The 15,881-nt window shown below is 44.3% G+C and overlaps 2 long non-coding RNA genes across 2 annotated transcripts in view; one reads left to right on the top strand and one right to left on the bottom strand.

Moving 5' to 3' along the window:
• The window catches only part of LOC309846984, a 318,364-nt gene that overhangs the window by 27,598 nt on the left and 274,885 nt on the right, over positions 1–15,881 (top strand). The window lies entirely within an intron of this gene.
• Positions 147–15,530, bottom strand: LOC309846990. The gene is made up of 3 exons (XR_014302242.1): positions 15,395–15,530; positions 13,342–13,377; positions 147–522 (listed from the first exon to the last, which is right to left on the bottom strand). It is a non-coding gene; the product is annotated as an uncharacterized lncRNA (long non-coding RNA).

Genomic DNA, 15,881 nt, shown 5'->3' with positions numbered 1-15,881 from the left:
ACTTGTGATCTCTGTCTGTCAAATAAATAAATAAAATATTTTTTATAAAATAAATAAATAAATAATTGCCCCCAAAGCTGAGTGGCTTAAAACAACCACCACCAAGAGGGAAGGATTCTCCTTATTAGATATCAAAACTTAGTAAATGATATTGACACTAAGATTTTATTGCCCTTGAAATCAGCGTGAGTAGGTCTAAGAATCCACGGCGTTGTGTGTTACTCTTCACCAGGCATTAGTGAGGACGTATTTGCGCTTTACGAACCGGAGCCTGGTCGTGGCTGTTTACGTTATCATCGCTGCTCATCTGGATAGTCTGCACTGTGAGGTGCATGTGTGACGTGATCTTCAGAAAGATTATACTATAATTCAGCATGAAAATGAAAAGTTACTATGTATCTATTGTGTATCTGGAAAGATCAGTTGGAGAGAAGATTGATTATCGGTGAAACAAATTTTCATTGTTGAAGACTTGACCTTGATTAGATAGATATTTCTTTGCAGATCTGTGTTGTATAGGACCTGAGAAAAATTAGATGACACGGTGTTATATTTTGTAGCTGAAATGCAGGTAAAACAACTGCCGATCACAAACTAAGAAGGGGTAGCAGCAGCTCGACTAAAAACACACTCTAACAAATAGTTGAGCACTCCTTTAAAAAGAGCGACCTCCTCTTTTTTTTTTTTTTTTAGGATTTTATTTATTTATTTGACAGACAGAGATCACAAGTAGGCAGAGAGGCTGACAGAGAGAGAGAGGAGGAGGAGGAAGCAGGCTCCCTGCTGAGCAGAGAGCCCCATGTGGGGCTTGATCCCAGGACGCTGCGATCAGGACCCCGGGATCATGACCTGAGCCGAAGGCAGAGGCTTTAACCCACTGAGCCACCCAAGCACCCCAAAAAGAGCTACCTCTTTAATGCTCTTGATGCCTGACAGAAAATCCAAAATAACATTGGCTCAAGAAGCTGTTAATTAGTTTCTCTGAGATATAAAAGAATTCCAGTGGCAGACTTCACAGGATTGGTAGATAGTATTACAAAGTTATCAGGCCTATGGGTTTGCTTTATTTTTGCTGTTCTGCTACCCTGGGTACATGACTCCTGCTTCATGGTATAACATAGCAGCTTCAGATCCAGACATCACATCCATATTCCAGCCAGCTGACTGGAGGAAGCAATGAAGAGGGAGCAAAGAGCAGCTCACGTATCCTTCTAGAGACTTTCCCAAAACTTGCCACACGATATTTATTCTATTTCATGGTCATAGAGCCAATCTTAGGAAACCATTCCTTTGTACTTGTAAGGAACACTAGTTTGTGGATTTGTTCATGTTTTCTTAAAATTCTATCAGTTTCATATTTTATACTTAAGTTGTTGAATGGTCTTCCTTATTACTTATTATTACTTATTACTTAATACCTTATTAATGCTTTTTTTTTTAATTTTTTGTCATAAAAAGCTTTTTTTTTTAAGATTTTATTTTATTTATTTGCCAGAGAGAGAGAGATAGCGAGAAAAGGAACACAAGCAGGGGAAGCAGGACAGGGAAAAACAGGCTTCCCGCCGAACAGGGAGCCCAACTCTCAGCTTGATTCCAGGACTCTGGAATCATGACCTGAACCAAAGGCAGACACTTAATGCCTGAGCCACCCAGGTGCCCCCATGAGAAGCTTTCTTTTCAGTTAGTATTTGCTTGCTATATCTTTTTCCATTCATCTATCTTCAACTTTTCTAGTGGTGGTATTACAGATATATCTGTTGTAAGTATAGTTACACTTTGAAAACCCAACCCATTACCTCTATCTTTAATAGGTAATATTATTTTTTAAAAGATTTTATATATGAGAGAGAAAGAGAGAGAGTGAGCACGAATTGGGGGTGGGGGTGACAAAGGGGGCAGAGGGAGAGGGAGAAGCAGATTCCCCACTGAACAGGGAGCCCAAAGCAGGGCTCAATCCCAGGACCCTGAGATGATGACCTGAGCCGAAGGCAGACACTGAACTGACTGAGCCACCCAGGTGCCCCAATAGGTCATTTTAAAATACATTAATACTTTTTGTCCTTGTTGATTCATTTTTACTTGCTTTTACCATTATAATATGTATTTTCCCTTTTAGCATACTTTTCTTATATTTCCTCTATTCTAGACTGATGAGTTGATAAAGTTTTCTATATTTTCCCTTTCTGTCTCCCTCTGCGGCTTTGTACACTGATTTGCATTTCGGTACTCTTAATACTACTGTCAATGCCAGGGTGCCTGGGTGGCTCAGTGGGTTAAAGCCTCTGCCTTCAGCTCAGGTCATGATCCCAGGGTCCTGGGATCGAGCCCCGCATCGGGCTCTCTGCTCAGCAGGGAGCCTGCTTCCCCCTTCTCTCTGCCTGCCTCTCTGCCTATTTGTGATCTCTGTCTGTCAAATAAATAAAATCTTAAAAAAAAAATACTACTGTCAATGCCATTCAACTTTTTTCCACAAATATTGAAAGTTACTCCATATTTCTATGCTATTCTAGGACTTGAAAAAAAATGTCACCACAATTTTCACAAAGTAATTCTGTACCCATCTCCTAACCCTTCATGTTATCATCGACATGAATTTAAATTTGCCATCACATCAAACAAAAAAATAGCTATATTTTATAACAAATAAGGATGTGATACACATAACAATGATAACACAAAGAGGAGAGATGGAACTATATTTAAACAGAGTTGCTATATCTTAGCAGAATTAAATCAGTATCAGTTGGAAGTAGATTGCTTCAAGTTAAAGATACATATCACAATTCTTAGAGCAACCACCAAAAACAAAATCTTGAAAGTCAAAAATACATGCAAAATAAATCAGGGCACCAAAAATACAAACAATCAAAGAAAAAATAGATAAACTGAAATTATGACAGTTTAAAATGTGCTTCAAAATATACCAATAAGGGACACCTGGGTGGCTCAGTTGGTTAAGCGGCTGCCTTCGGCTCAGGTCATGATCCCAGCGTCCTGGGATCGAGTCCCACATCGGGCTCCTTGCTCGGCAGGGGGCCTGCTTCTCCCTCTGCCTCTGCCTGCCTCTCTGTGTGCCTGTGCTCGCTCGCTCTCTCTCCCTCTGTCTCTGGCAACTAAATAAATAAAATCCTTAAAAAAAAAAAAAGATACCAATAAGAAAGTGAAAAGATACTCCCTGAATGGGAGAAACTGTGTGCAAATCTTGTATTGATAAGGGACTTGTATATTGACCATATAACTCTGCAATAAAAAGACAAATAACCCCCTCTCCCCTTCAGGCCGTGTCTCCCCGACCCTGCTCCTCCCTTTCATCCTCCTGTCCTTTGGTTAGCATTTGCCTGTCACTCTCTAGAGTATGGTACAGGCTCTGGAGTCACTAAGACCCAATCATACCCAGAGCCAACATCCGGGGCCTAATAATCACTCAATGAATCCACTCAGGATATGTGAACTGATGCATGCAATCCTGTTCCCTCTCAGCGGGGACTGAATTCCTAATGGTGTCACCTGCAACTTGCAGGCCCCTTACTTTGGAGGTGGCATGAAGAGAGAAGTGGGTCAAAAAGCGCACACAAGGCTCGAGGGTCCTCTTCACAGAGCGCCTCAGAAGCTGGCCACCCTGGGGTACCTTGGGATGCCAATGAGCTGACGGCACAGCCCTCACCCAGGACATGCCGAATGGAACCCAACTGGTCAAGCTCAGAACCAGTCTCCAGTCTCAGATCTTTGCCAATAACCCAGCCCTGCCCACGGCCCCCTTGCCCACCCGTCGCTGGGCCGGGATATGTGAGGCACTTTGGACACCCGTCAGAGCAGAGCAGACCAAGTCTCTGGCTTCACAGAGCTCTGTCCTTCCAGTCTGTCAGAAGAGTCAACTGTTTAAACTGAAGATCTCCATAGTGGGGCAGGGTATTTCGAACAACCAGGTAACCGATTTTGACCTTGGCTCCTTCCTACAGCCTTCCTTTTTCCTTAGACTTTCTCTCAGAGATTGCTCAGGGAAACCAGACCAAACATCTACCTTTGGTGCTCTGGGGCCAGCCATGCTCTTTCCCAACACCATCGCCGCTCTCTATTTTAAAGTGTAATTATCCAGGGGCGCCTGGGTGGCTCAGTCGGTTAAGCATCTGACTCTCGATTTCAACTTGGGTCATGGTCTTGGGTCATGAGGTCGAGGCCCATGTCGGGCTCTGGGCTGGGCGGGCAGTCTGCTTAAGATTCTTTCTCCCTCTCCCTCTGCCCCTCCTCACCCTCTCTTCCTAAATTTAAAAAAAAAAAAAAGTATGATTATCCAGAGTCTTGGAAGTACCTTGGTATTCCCACTTAGAGACCAATGCGTGACAGTGGCCGATTATGTTTTCCCAAAGCCATCACAGCAAAATTTCCAGTCTCCCATTCTTCCAGAACCTGGCCTCCCTTCATCCAAAGGCAGATTCTATTTAGTCTCTCTCTGAACCTGACTGGGACTGATGGCTGCTTCAGTGAGTAGACTGTGGTAGAAATAACGATTGCTGACTCGTGAGGCAAGGTCAGAGGAGGTATCATTTCTCCTGGCTCCTTCTTCTGGAGCGCGTGCCTTCAGAACTCAGCCACCGTGCTGTGAGGAAGTCTGCACCAACTCTCCGAGAACCCCCATGGGAAGGCAGAAGCGAACAAGAGCTGAAACTCCACACAACAGCCAGCACCAGCCAGCTAGACCTATGTGCGAGTGAGCGCTCAGAAGAGCCCAGCCATCAGCCCCCAAGGCCTCCATGGAGGCCCCAAACATTCATTTTAATCTTCACTTAAACTGCTCAAGTCTAGAGCTGGGCGAAGGGGAAGCCCAGCCTCCAGCTGCAGAATCCTGTCGCTTTACAAGAGCGTGAACTGTGCAAAGAAGTCTTAGAGTTTCATTGCCTTCTTTCAGAAGCTCTTAAAAAATGCAAATAATAATAATAATAATAATAAATACACACACACACATATCCTTATGGCCTCCAATCAAAAGCCTCTGGGAGAAAAAGTCTCCAAGTGTACAATGGAGAATTGTCTGGCAAACACAGACCCAGGGCTCCCGGCTGGAAGCCCGGCTGAGAAGGAACGTTCTCTGGGACCTTAATAAGCCTCTCCAGGCCATATTATTTGGGCGATTATGCAGCTGACAAGATTTCAGGAAATGCATGGACAGCAAAACCACAGACCAGAGGCCAGCTAGGGAGCGAAGAACAAAACTGAGTTTTAGGTCTATTACAGAAGCCCTGGCAGGGAGCAGATTTCCTCGTGGCCCCATCGCTGTCACCGTCCTTCATCAGTCAGGTTCCTATTCTTAGTTTTCAGTATCTCAGTTGTCGCCAAAGAGAACTCTCAACTGGCTGAGTAATTACAGGGGCCCAGAATAGCTCGTTGGAAGCTGGGAAGAGCTAGCCGGCAGGCATTGCTAAATTGTTAAGTGAAACAGAGGGTAGGAGGGACATTCTGAACACTGAGGATCCAAGAGCCGGCCTCCAACACCTCCTTCCTTTTTACCCAAGAAAAAAGTTGGAATAGCTGGTTTGTTGCAAAAACAATGGTTTAATCAAAAACTAATGCTGTATTATATGTTGACAAATTGAATATGATTAAAAAACGAACAAACGGGGGCGCCTGGGTGGCTCAGTGGGTTAAAGCCTCTGCCTTCAGCTCAGGTCATGATCTCAGGGTCCTGAGATCGAGTCCCGCATTGCATTGGGCTCTCTGCTCGGCAGGGAGCCTGCTTCCTCCTCTCTCTGCCTTCCTCTCTGCCTACTTCTGATCTGTCTCTGTCAAAGGAATAAATAAAATTAAAAAAATAAAAATAAATAAACGAACAAACAATGCTTTAGGGAAGGAGAAGCAAATTCAAAGTAGAGAGCTAATTGCATACTAGCCCCCCCCCAAAAGTCTTAATTCATTTATTGTCTTTTATTGATTCTGCCAGATTAAAAAACAAAGGGATAGTTTTGTTGTCCTGTAGTTGCAAAAATTAATGTCTTCTCACTGTAAAAATTTCAGAAAAGAAATTAAGGGGCGCCTGGGTGGCTTAGTAGGTTAAGCCTCTGCCTTCGGCTCGGGTCATGATCTCAGGGTGCTGGGATAGAGCTCCGCGTTGGGCTCTCTGCTCAGCATGGAGCCTGCTTCTCCCCCTTGCCCTCTGCCTGCCTCTCCACCTACTTGTGATCTCTGTCTGTCAAATAAATAAAATCTTAAAAAAAAAAAAAAAAGAAAGAAAGTAAAAAAAAATCACTGGGAATTCCATTATCTAAAGCTCAGTGACACATTTTCATGGCTGGTATTTGCCACCCAGAACTTTTCCCCCTTCCTCTAGGAAACTTTTCCCCAAACTTTTTCTGGGACATATTCTTTGTCCCTAGTTCTCAGTCTGGTGGTTAAAGGATTGCTTTGATGTCAGCTAACTGTTAAAGCCCAACCCCCTGGCCAAGGAATTTGGTTCAGGGAGGTCACGTGACCCAGGCCAGTCCAATGAGAGTGAAGTTCATGTCTTTTTCCGCTGCACTGAAACAAAGAGGCTCTCTAGGTCCTATTGGGCTTTAATGAGGAGACACGTAACCCAGGAACTGTTGGCAGCTCTCTTGGGATCCTGAGAGAAGAAACAACTCCATGGAAAGCAGGAGAGAGAGACAGAAAGAAACCAGGTCCTCCAGAACATTACTGGGTCCCGGGAAAGCCTGCCTGTTGAGCTACAGGAGCGGATAACTCACTTTACTGTTCAATCAGCTTTGAGTCAAGTTTGCAGTTCCTTGCAGCGGGGGAAGTATTCTATTCAGTACTGGTTCCTTCCCACGTCTTTCTGGCATACAGCCCCTTCCAACCCCCTCCCACACTGAGGGCTTTATGGAAAAACATGGTTTGTAATATCTCTTCATGTCAAGAAATACAGACCTATATAACAATGCTGTCCAAGGTCCTTGCAATTTACCTCTCAGTCAGGCTTTTCCTGACCTACTTAACCTAAAGTAGCCCTCTCACCCATCACTCTCATCACACTCCCTTTTAATTTTTTTTTTTTTAAGATTTTGTTTATTTATTGAGAGAGACTGAGAAAGAGCACATGAGCCCGGAGCAGGGGCAGAGGGCAAGGGAGAAGCTCTGGTACGGGGCTTGATCCCAGGACCCTGGGATCATGACCTGAGCCCAAAGGCAGACGCCTAACCAACTAAGCCATCCAGGTGCCCAGGTGCATTGCTTTTTAAAGAAATTTTATCTTTTGCCCATTTTTCTATTGACCTTTCAGCTTTCCTTGTTAATATGAAAGAATTTTTTTTTTTAATTTATATATTTGACAGAGAGAGACAGTGAGAGAGGGAACACAAGCAGGGGGGAGTGGGATAGGGAAAGGGAGAAGCATTGCTCCCTGCAGCAGAGAACCCAATGTGGGGCTCGATCCCAGGACCCTGGGATCATGACCTGAGCCGAAGGCAGAGGTTTAAAGACTGAGCCACCCAGGTGGCCCTGAAAGAATGTTTTTAAAAGAACAGATTGAAGGTAGTAACCTACACTTTTGTATGATATCAATATCCAGACACGTAGTTCTGAGCCTTCAAACATTCACAGAAGTTAGAAAGTTTAGCTGCAATTTCTGGTTCTTCCCTTTTGGGTGGGCTTCTCAGAGAGGGAGGTGATGGGATCCCAAGGTAGTAGAAGCCAAGTGGCTGCATTTGGTTCTTAAAGACGTGGTAGGCTCGGCTCTAGTGATGGGCAGCAGAGGGATACGGAATCATCAGTCTGATCTGCAGAGGTCTTTGGCCTGGGCTAGTTGGTCATAGTGTCCTCAGAACATACAGACGGCTAGCCTTCAAAAATCCAATTGGTTTTGTATAAGCCAAAAGCTTTCATTTTGGTAAAGAGATGTGAATAATAATAATGGAAAGGCACAGTCCCTCAGTTCAGTTGTGAGCAGTTTACACACTCAGAACCCCTTGAATGAGGGGGAGACAGGCCCCCATTGAGGTCAGAACTTATGACTCCACTAGAATTTTAAACCTCCTCACCTTCCTCCAAGGGACCTGAGGCTATTTATCAGGTGATTATAGATTGGATAAAGAAGAAATAATCAGACTTTTGGAGGATTACTGATCACTTGTTTAAATTGAATTACTGATTTGAATTGATTCTATATTCTTGTGACCCAAAATACCACTATTGCCCGCCTTAGTGTATGGAGGTGAGATAATCAGGGGGCTTCCGGTCCATCTCATGGTGGCCCCAGTAGTTCCTGAACCTGTCTCTCCATTTCAAGAATGCACAATTGGATTCAATCTACGCAGTAACTGGCCGAACCTCCAAAGTAGCTATATCCGTCCACCCACGCACCCATCTACTCATCTACCCTTCTTACTACCACTACAGATACTATTACTACTATAATGAATAATCAGAAAATATCGAACAAGGCGCGATGATACCAGTAATAACAACAGCTACCTCCTGTTGAGTACCAAGTTTCAAAGACCGTCTAAGCTCTTTATATGGATTTATTCACTAGTTTCTCACAACACAGAGTTCACTGGGAACCTACCTCATGTTGTTCATGTTTTTCTCTTTCTTCCTTCCCTCTTCCCTTCCTCCCTCTCTTTCTTTCTTCCCTACTTTCTTTCTTTCTCTCTCTCTTTTTAGAGAGACCTGCAGTGACCTGCAGCATTGTCTCCTACTTACCCCAAAATATCTGGCACCCAAACATGCAGAGAGGGAAGCTCTATTTATCCTAGAAGGTGTTTGAACCATTATTGGTTTGGGGGTTTAATCTCTTATGGTCACTTTCAAAAAGGATCCTAATAATTCTGGAATGTTAGTCAGACAAGTTCAAAGGGTAGTGATAATCAAAATAATGGTTTTTGAGACTCCAAGTTATTATGCTATGTGAAAGAAGCCAGACACAAAAGGTCCCGTATTGTAGATACGTCAGATAGGCGTATCTACAAACATCCCCATCCCAACTCTGTAAAGAGAGTAGACTAGAGGTGGCCAGGGACTAGGGAAGGGGTGCACGGAGAGTAACTGAGTAATAGAAACACGGTTTCCGTGTGGGGCGATGAAAATGTCCTAGAACTAGATAGAGGTGATGTTTGCCCAACACCGCAAATGTGCCAAGGGCCCCTGAATTGTACACTTTAAAATGGTTAATGGAGGGGAGTGTGCCTGGGTGTTTCAGAGGGTGAAGCGTCTGATTTTGGCTCAGGTCATGATCTCCAGGTCCTGGAATCGAACCCCACATGGGGCTCCCTGTTCAGTGGGGAGTCTGCTTCTCCCTGCCCCCTCACTCTCTCTCTGTGTCAAATAAATAAACAAAATCTTTAACACACACAAGGGAAGGAAAGGAAAGGAAACGTAGCCAACATATATCAGTTGTAGGTGTTTGGCTCATATTTGGGTAGTACCTTCCGAGTTCCAGTCACTTACACCGATTCTTCGTTTCTCATAATCACACTTTGGGAGCGGAACTATCCCATTTTTGTAGAGGAGACTGAGCCTCAGGACCAGTCAGTAACTGCAGCCAGATCTCTGAACTGAGGACAGGGGTGACTGGCTCTACCCCGGGCTCTCGGGCTCCCTCTCCTAGGACCCTTTTCCTCTCTTAGCACAATAATCCGTGCAGCAAACAACAAAGTGATGGGGAGAGAGAAGGTACGGTCTCCCCTCCCCATCCCAAGAATGAGTTCTACTCTCCTTCCGTGCGACCCCCTTTCAGCCCAGTCAGTCCAAAGCAGAAGAGTGTAGAGTTCGCTTCCTCTCCTCTCTGCCACATGCATATCTATGACTGGATAAATAATGCTAATTTATGAAACATTAATTAATTTAGGCCTGAAGAAGAAAATAGGCACAGGGACAAGTTCAGCACCTGGGCCTAAAACGATTAACTCATCTCCTGCAGTGTCCTAGACAATGTTCTGTTCCTTTAGAGAATTTCTCAGAACGCATTTCCCCAGACCAGGTCCACAAATAAAAGCTGTGCAGTCATCTTACTAACAGAGGTGGCCCGCCATCCCTCAGAAATCCCATTTGGTCCTTTTCCAGCAGAACTTCAAGATCTAAGTGACACAAATGTATCTTTCACTTTTCCCCAGATCTCTTTTTCTTGTTCCCATTCCAGCAGTGGTTGCCACAGAGAACAGGGCTTGAAGAGGTGCACTCATGAGTTCTCTTGAGGGCCACGTGAAACTTCTGGCCTATCTTGTCAAGTAAGTGACAAACCATCCGAGGGAGCTGCGGGGTTCCCTTTGCAATCTGCTGAAGGCTGGCTTCCCTTGCAGCTGTGTGGATGGTGCACACTGCCTGGGGACGGGCAGGGAGAGGGGGTGCAGGGACCAGGTGAGCTAGGGTTGCAGACTCAGTGTGCTCAGCCATAAGGAAGGCCAGGTGAGTAAGGGGGGTTATGCGGGTGCTGTCCATCAGGGGCAGCAGACACCCATCCCTGGCCTGCGGTCACACACAGATGTGAGCCTCCAACTACCAGATCTACCATTTTGTAAAGAAATGCCCCAAATCTGGACTTGAGTGTAAAATCTGCTGATGTTTAAATTTAAGAAAATTTCATTGCCTTGTGTAGGCCAAACAAGCTGGTGAACTCGGTCAGTTCTGTGGATTCTGGCAATTTGAAAGTCCAGCTCTAAAGGACTTTTCTTTTTTTTAATTGTAAATTGAAGGGCACCTGGGTGGCTCAGTCAGTTAAGTGTCAGATTTTTTATTTCGGCTCATGATGTCGAAGTCATGGGATTGAGTCCCACATGGGGCTCTGCGCTCGGTGTGGAGTCTGCATCAGATTCTCTCTCCCTTTCTCTCCTTCTCATTCTTTCTAATAAACAAATAAATAAAATCTTTTTAAAAATTGTAAACTAAAAACCAAACAACAGGATCCACAAACTATTTCAAGACATCCTATGAAAGGGGCCTCTAGATGGGGAAACAGGAGGACTGGGTTGAGAAACAGAAAACCTTGTTTTGAATCCAGACTGTATGTGTGATTTAATAGTTGAAGGCTTCTGAGCAAGTTACAAGATGAAGTTATGGAATACTTATAAAATGGGCAGAGCCATACCTGCCATTCTCACTATGCAGGGCTGTTGCAGAGAACCAATCTGACTATCTATTAAGGAAATTCCTACACCAATAATTTGCTGTGTATACGCCTGAAAGTCAGAGAATGGCTCATATTCAGAACATAGTGCTTTTGTTTAGCTGCACACAGACACACTCAACAAATATTTTTAATTGACATAGCTTGCCAAAATTCCTGCTATAATCCAAATTTCAGGAATTAATCTTTTTAATGATCTACAAAATAACTGATTGACTATTAAGCCTAATTCACATGGTGACTAATTAGTGCTAAAACTATTTACCAAAGTTCCCAGACTTAGGGAAATGACATGTTACTGTGTAAGTTTTTATCTGATAGAGGTACAAATAATTTTTGTGTGGTGAAAAACGTATCTATAAAAGTAATTATTTACTGTTCCATGGGCTATTAAGCAGTTTTGGATGTAAGTCAGAATTCCTATTGTAATATTCCTAGTTAATTGCTTACATGTACCTAGCTCCTCAAATGCTCTTTAAAACAGGTTCCTTCATTAAATAATGTACTGGATAAAATCTTTGCTATGGGTTCATTTTATATTTGCATGAGAATGACAATTTCATTCTTTTGAAAACTACACTTTGAGTTTGTCTTTCCCTAGAAAAACTAATTCTTAGCCATTTTTCTTGACTTGTTTTACTAATGTTCTCCAGTTTAAATCAGCAGTATCTGAATGGAAGTTTAAACTGGGCCCAATGTCAGCAAATCATTAGGTCACTAATAAGCTTTTGTGGAAGACAGAGATTACATTTGAATTCACTCCTCCCTCATTTATTCATTCTATTTTTCCAACAAGCATTTCTGGAATTTATGCAGGGCACTGAAGAGGATACAATGATGAGTAAGTCCCACACATACTCCCCTTGAAGAAGCTTAGAGATGAGTGAGAAGCACAGGTGTACTTGGATAACTAGAGTATCAGAGAATATAGATAAAGAGCTGTGGGAGATTATCGAAGGAATTGGTGTTATCAGAGGCAACAGAGGTATCAGAAGGCCTGACAGAAAATGTGACCTAGGGGTGCCTGGGTGGCTCAGTGAGTTAAGCCTCTGCCTTCAGCTCAGGTCATGATCCCAGGGTCCTGGGACCGAGCCCTGCATTGGGCTCTCTGTTCATCGGGGAGCCTGCTTCCCCCTCTCTCTCTGCCTGCCTCTCTGACTACTTGTGATCTCTGTCTGTCAAATAAATAAATAAAATCTTAAAAAAGAAAGAAAGAAAGAAAACAAAACAAAATGTGACCTATTAGCTGGACTTAGAAGGATGAGTAGGGTTTTGAAAGATAAAGAAAATCAAAGGGTATTCTCAGCTGAAGGAACAGCAGAGAATTCAAGAACTGTATTGGTCAACTGACATCAACTTTTTTTTTAAAAAAGATTTTATTTATTTATTTGACAGAGATCACAAGTAGGCAGAGAGCTAGGCAGAGAGAGAAGGGGAAGCAGGCTCCCCGCTGAGCAGAGAGCCCGATGCGGGGCTCCATCCCAGGACACTGAGATCATGACCTGAGCCGAAGGCAGCAGCTTAATCTACTGAGCCACCCAGGCACCCCTGACATCAACTTTTTTATGGTTCCCTGACCCAATTCCGTGGGATGCGGATTTGAAGAAGTTCCCCATACACAACACCAAGCAATTCTCAACTACCACTTGGGTGTCACAGAATTCAACTTAGTTGTGACACTGTGGACCCAGAGTTAGCATCAGATTCCAGAGGTTAAGGACTCAGTCACTCCACTCATTTCAGATGCCAGTCACAAGCCCCAGGCTGTTACTTGTGCTTCTGATCTACCAGCTACAGACTACAGGTTCCAACCATCCCCTCCTCGGGGTCCTTTAATATGCTAGAACAGCTCACAGCCCTCAGGGAAACACTTAACTTACGTTACCTGTTTATTAAAGAATATGATACAGGATACACAAATCAACAGACAGATACATAGGGCAAGGGAGGGGGTCATTTTGAGGAACGTTCATGCCCCCTCCTGGGTGCCACTGTCCCTGCATCTCCACATGCTCACCAATCAGGAAGCTCTCTCAACCCAGCTCCCTTGGGTTTTTATGGAGGTTCCAATGCATGGTCATGATTAAGTCATTGTTCAATAGCTGGTTCAGCTTTGGGGGGTTGGGCCCTGATGTTTCCAAGCTCTAATCACATGGTTTGTTCTCCAGACAACCAGCCCACATCCATGTGTGGGGACCAAAAGTCACCTTGTTAATACAATAAAAGATGTCTTTACCACTCTTAACACTTACGAAGTTCCAAGGGTTTAGGAAGCTGTGAACCAGGACCTATGGACAAAGACCAAAGTGAGAAATATATTTAGGTCATCTGAACTATGTATTTTTTTTTTTTTTTTTTTTTTTTTGACAGAGAGAGAAGCAGCGAGAGAGGGAATACAAGCTAGGGAGTAGGAGAGGGAGAAACAGGCTTCCCGCTGAGCAGAAAGCCCAATGTGGGGCTCGATAGGACTCTGGGATCATGAACCAAGCTGAAGGCAGATGCTCAACGACTGAGCCACCCAGGCGCCCCTGAACTATGTATTTTTAATACATCACAGTATCACACTTGGGAAAAAGTCCTCCTATGAATTTGGAACATGGGTTTTGCAGGAGAAAGTTACCTGAAAAAGGATTTGGGAGTCTACTATTGCATAACAAACCACCCCAAAACTCAGTGGTTTAAGACAACACTTGTTTATTATTTTTTATGCATCTGCCGATATAGGCTGGACTCAGCTAGAATGTTTCTGCTCCACATCTCTCTCACCCTGCTCAGAGAACAGCTGCTAGCCTGAGCAGTTCCCTCTCATAAGATAGCAGAGGTGCAAGAGAGAAAAACACATGGTCAATCCAAAGCCCAGGGGTGGGGAAATGCATTCCAACCCTTTAGTGGAAGGAACTGTAAAGGCATACAGCAAAGGACATGGCTGAAGAGAGGGCATGAAGAATTAGAAACAATGATGCAGTCTACCGCAGGAACAGACAGTAGAAAACCTTGAAGGCTTTGATAAAGAACTGAACTTTATTGCTAAGAGACTAGGTTTTACTTGTTCTCACCACACACACACAAACAAAAAACTATACTTGTATAATATGATAGAGGTGTTAGCTGACACTGAGGTGGTAATCATAATGCAATAGATAAATGTATCAAGTCAACGTGTTGCACACCTTAAGGCTACACAATGTTATATGTCTATATCTCAATAAAAAATAAAAGAATTAAACTTTGTGATAGAGAAGGGAAGTCATCACTTTTTTTAAGCAACAGGAAACATTCTCAGATCCATTTTAGAAAGATGATTCTGTTTAGCTGGAGAGAGGATTAGAAAGTTTACAACCATCTGAACTAGGGTAGTGGCTGTGGGAAAAGGGACAAAGGGACAAATTAAAAATAGTTCTTAAGTAGAATAAAGTAGGTCATCATTTGGAGGAAGAGTAAGAAAATCAAAGACAGCCCTCATGTTTCTAAATTGGTATGGTGAAACCACTGTCGGCGATAAGGCTACTAGCTACTTTTATTGAGTATTTATTTTGTGCCAACTACTACTGCAAACGTTTTGTGCACACCATCCTATGTAGGGGTGGGGTGTGCACACGCACACACAAAGTATGACATAGTGTTGCCGTTTCCTGTCCTTTTATACATGAAAAGAACCAGACTTAAACAGTTGAGTAACTTGCCCAAGGTTCTGTGCTAATAACTGACAAAACTGGGGATTGATGTAAAACTGCTTTGATTCTAGAACATGAGCTTATAACCTGTGAGGGCTGCCCCTGCAGGTCTCTATCTACCTCTGCCTGCTCTACAGATTTTGGAGGTACTCATCCTATGAGCCAATTCCTTCAAATAAATAAAAATACATAGACACACATCCTGTTGGTGGTTTTTTGTTCGTTTTGTCTGTTTATATTTTAATTATTTATTTGACAGAGGGAGAGAGAGCACCAATAGAGCAACAGGCAGAGGGAGAGTGAGGAGCAGGCTCTCTGCTGAACAGGGAGCCCAACAGGGGTCTTGATCCCAGGACCCTGGAATGATGACCCGAGCAGAAGGCAGACACTTAACCAACTGAGCCACCCAGATGTTCCATCCCGTTGGTTCTGTTACTCTGGAGAACCCTGGCTGATACGGGTGCGTAGGCTTTCCCCTCCCTATGCTGCCTAAGGACAATGCCCTGGTTCTTCTAATGTCTCTCCCAGCCCGAAGCTACAAAGAAAACATCTCTCATCTTGGAGGCTTCAGTAGATCCACAGCTCATGCATCATCCTGACACATGCTGTGGGGCTTTCTGGGCCCAGGTACCTTGCTCCGCAGGGCGCTCCAGCTTCTCAGCCGTCACTCTCTTGCACGAAGTCCTTTGTTTGTGAGTGAGGGGCGAGGACATGCAATGGGCACACGTGCACACGCACATGGGCGCATGCGCCGACGCACGCAGGGCGCATGCGTACACATACGCGCGCACGCGCACAGAGCAGCCCTCACAAATCCGAGGCCAGCTGGCCAGCAGGTGGCCGGGCTCTCCCGCCGCCTGAGTGGGAAAACTCTGAGGCAACGGTTTTACACCGTTCGGCAGCATTTCTTGGTGGGATTCAGCTCCGGCCTCCCATGAAGGAGTTACCTTGTACTTCCTGCGCAGTTTATACTCAAGACCCGGTGCTGCCGGCGCTGCCACCCGAAGTCAGACTTCCCCGGAGCGCCTCCCCCCCACCCCCCGCTCCATTTCTAATGTCCCTGAAGCAAAAACGAGGTGGACAGATCGAGGCGTTCGGAACAGATGGGGTTGGGAGGC

This window comes from Mustela nivalis, assembly GCF_964662115.1.
Source record: "Mustela nivalis genome assembly, chromosome: 13".
NCBI classification, from domain to species: Eukaryota; Metazoa; Chordata; class Mammalia; order Carnivora; family Mustelidae; genus Mustela; species Mustela nivalis.
The sequence above is the reverse complement of the archived record's forward strand: the minus strand, read 5'-3'. Positions and strand labels throughout refer to the sequence as shown.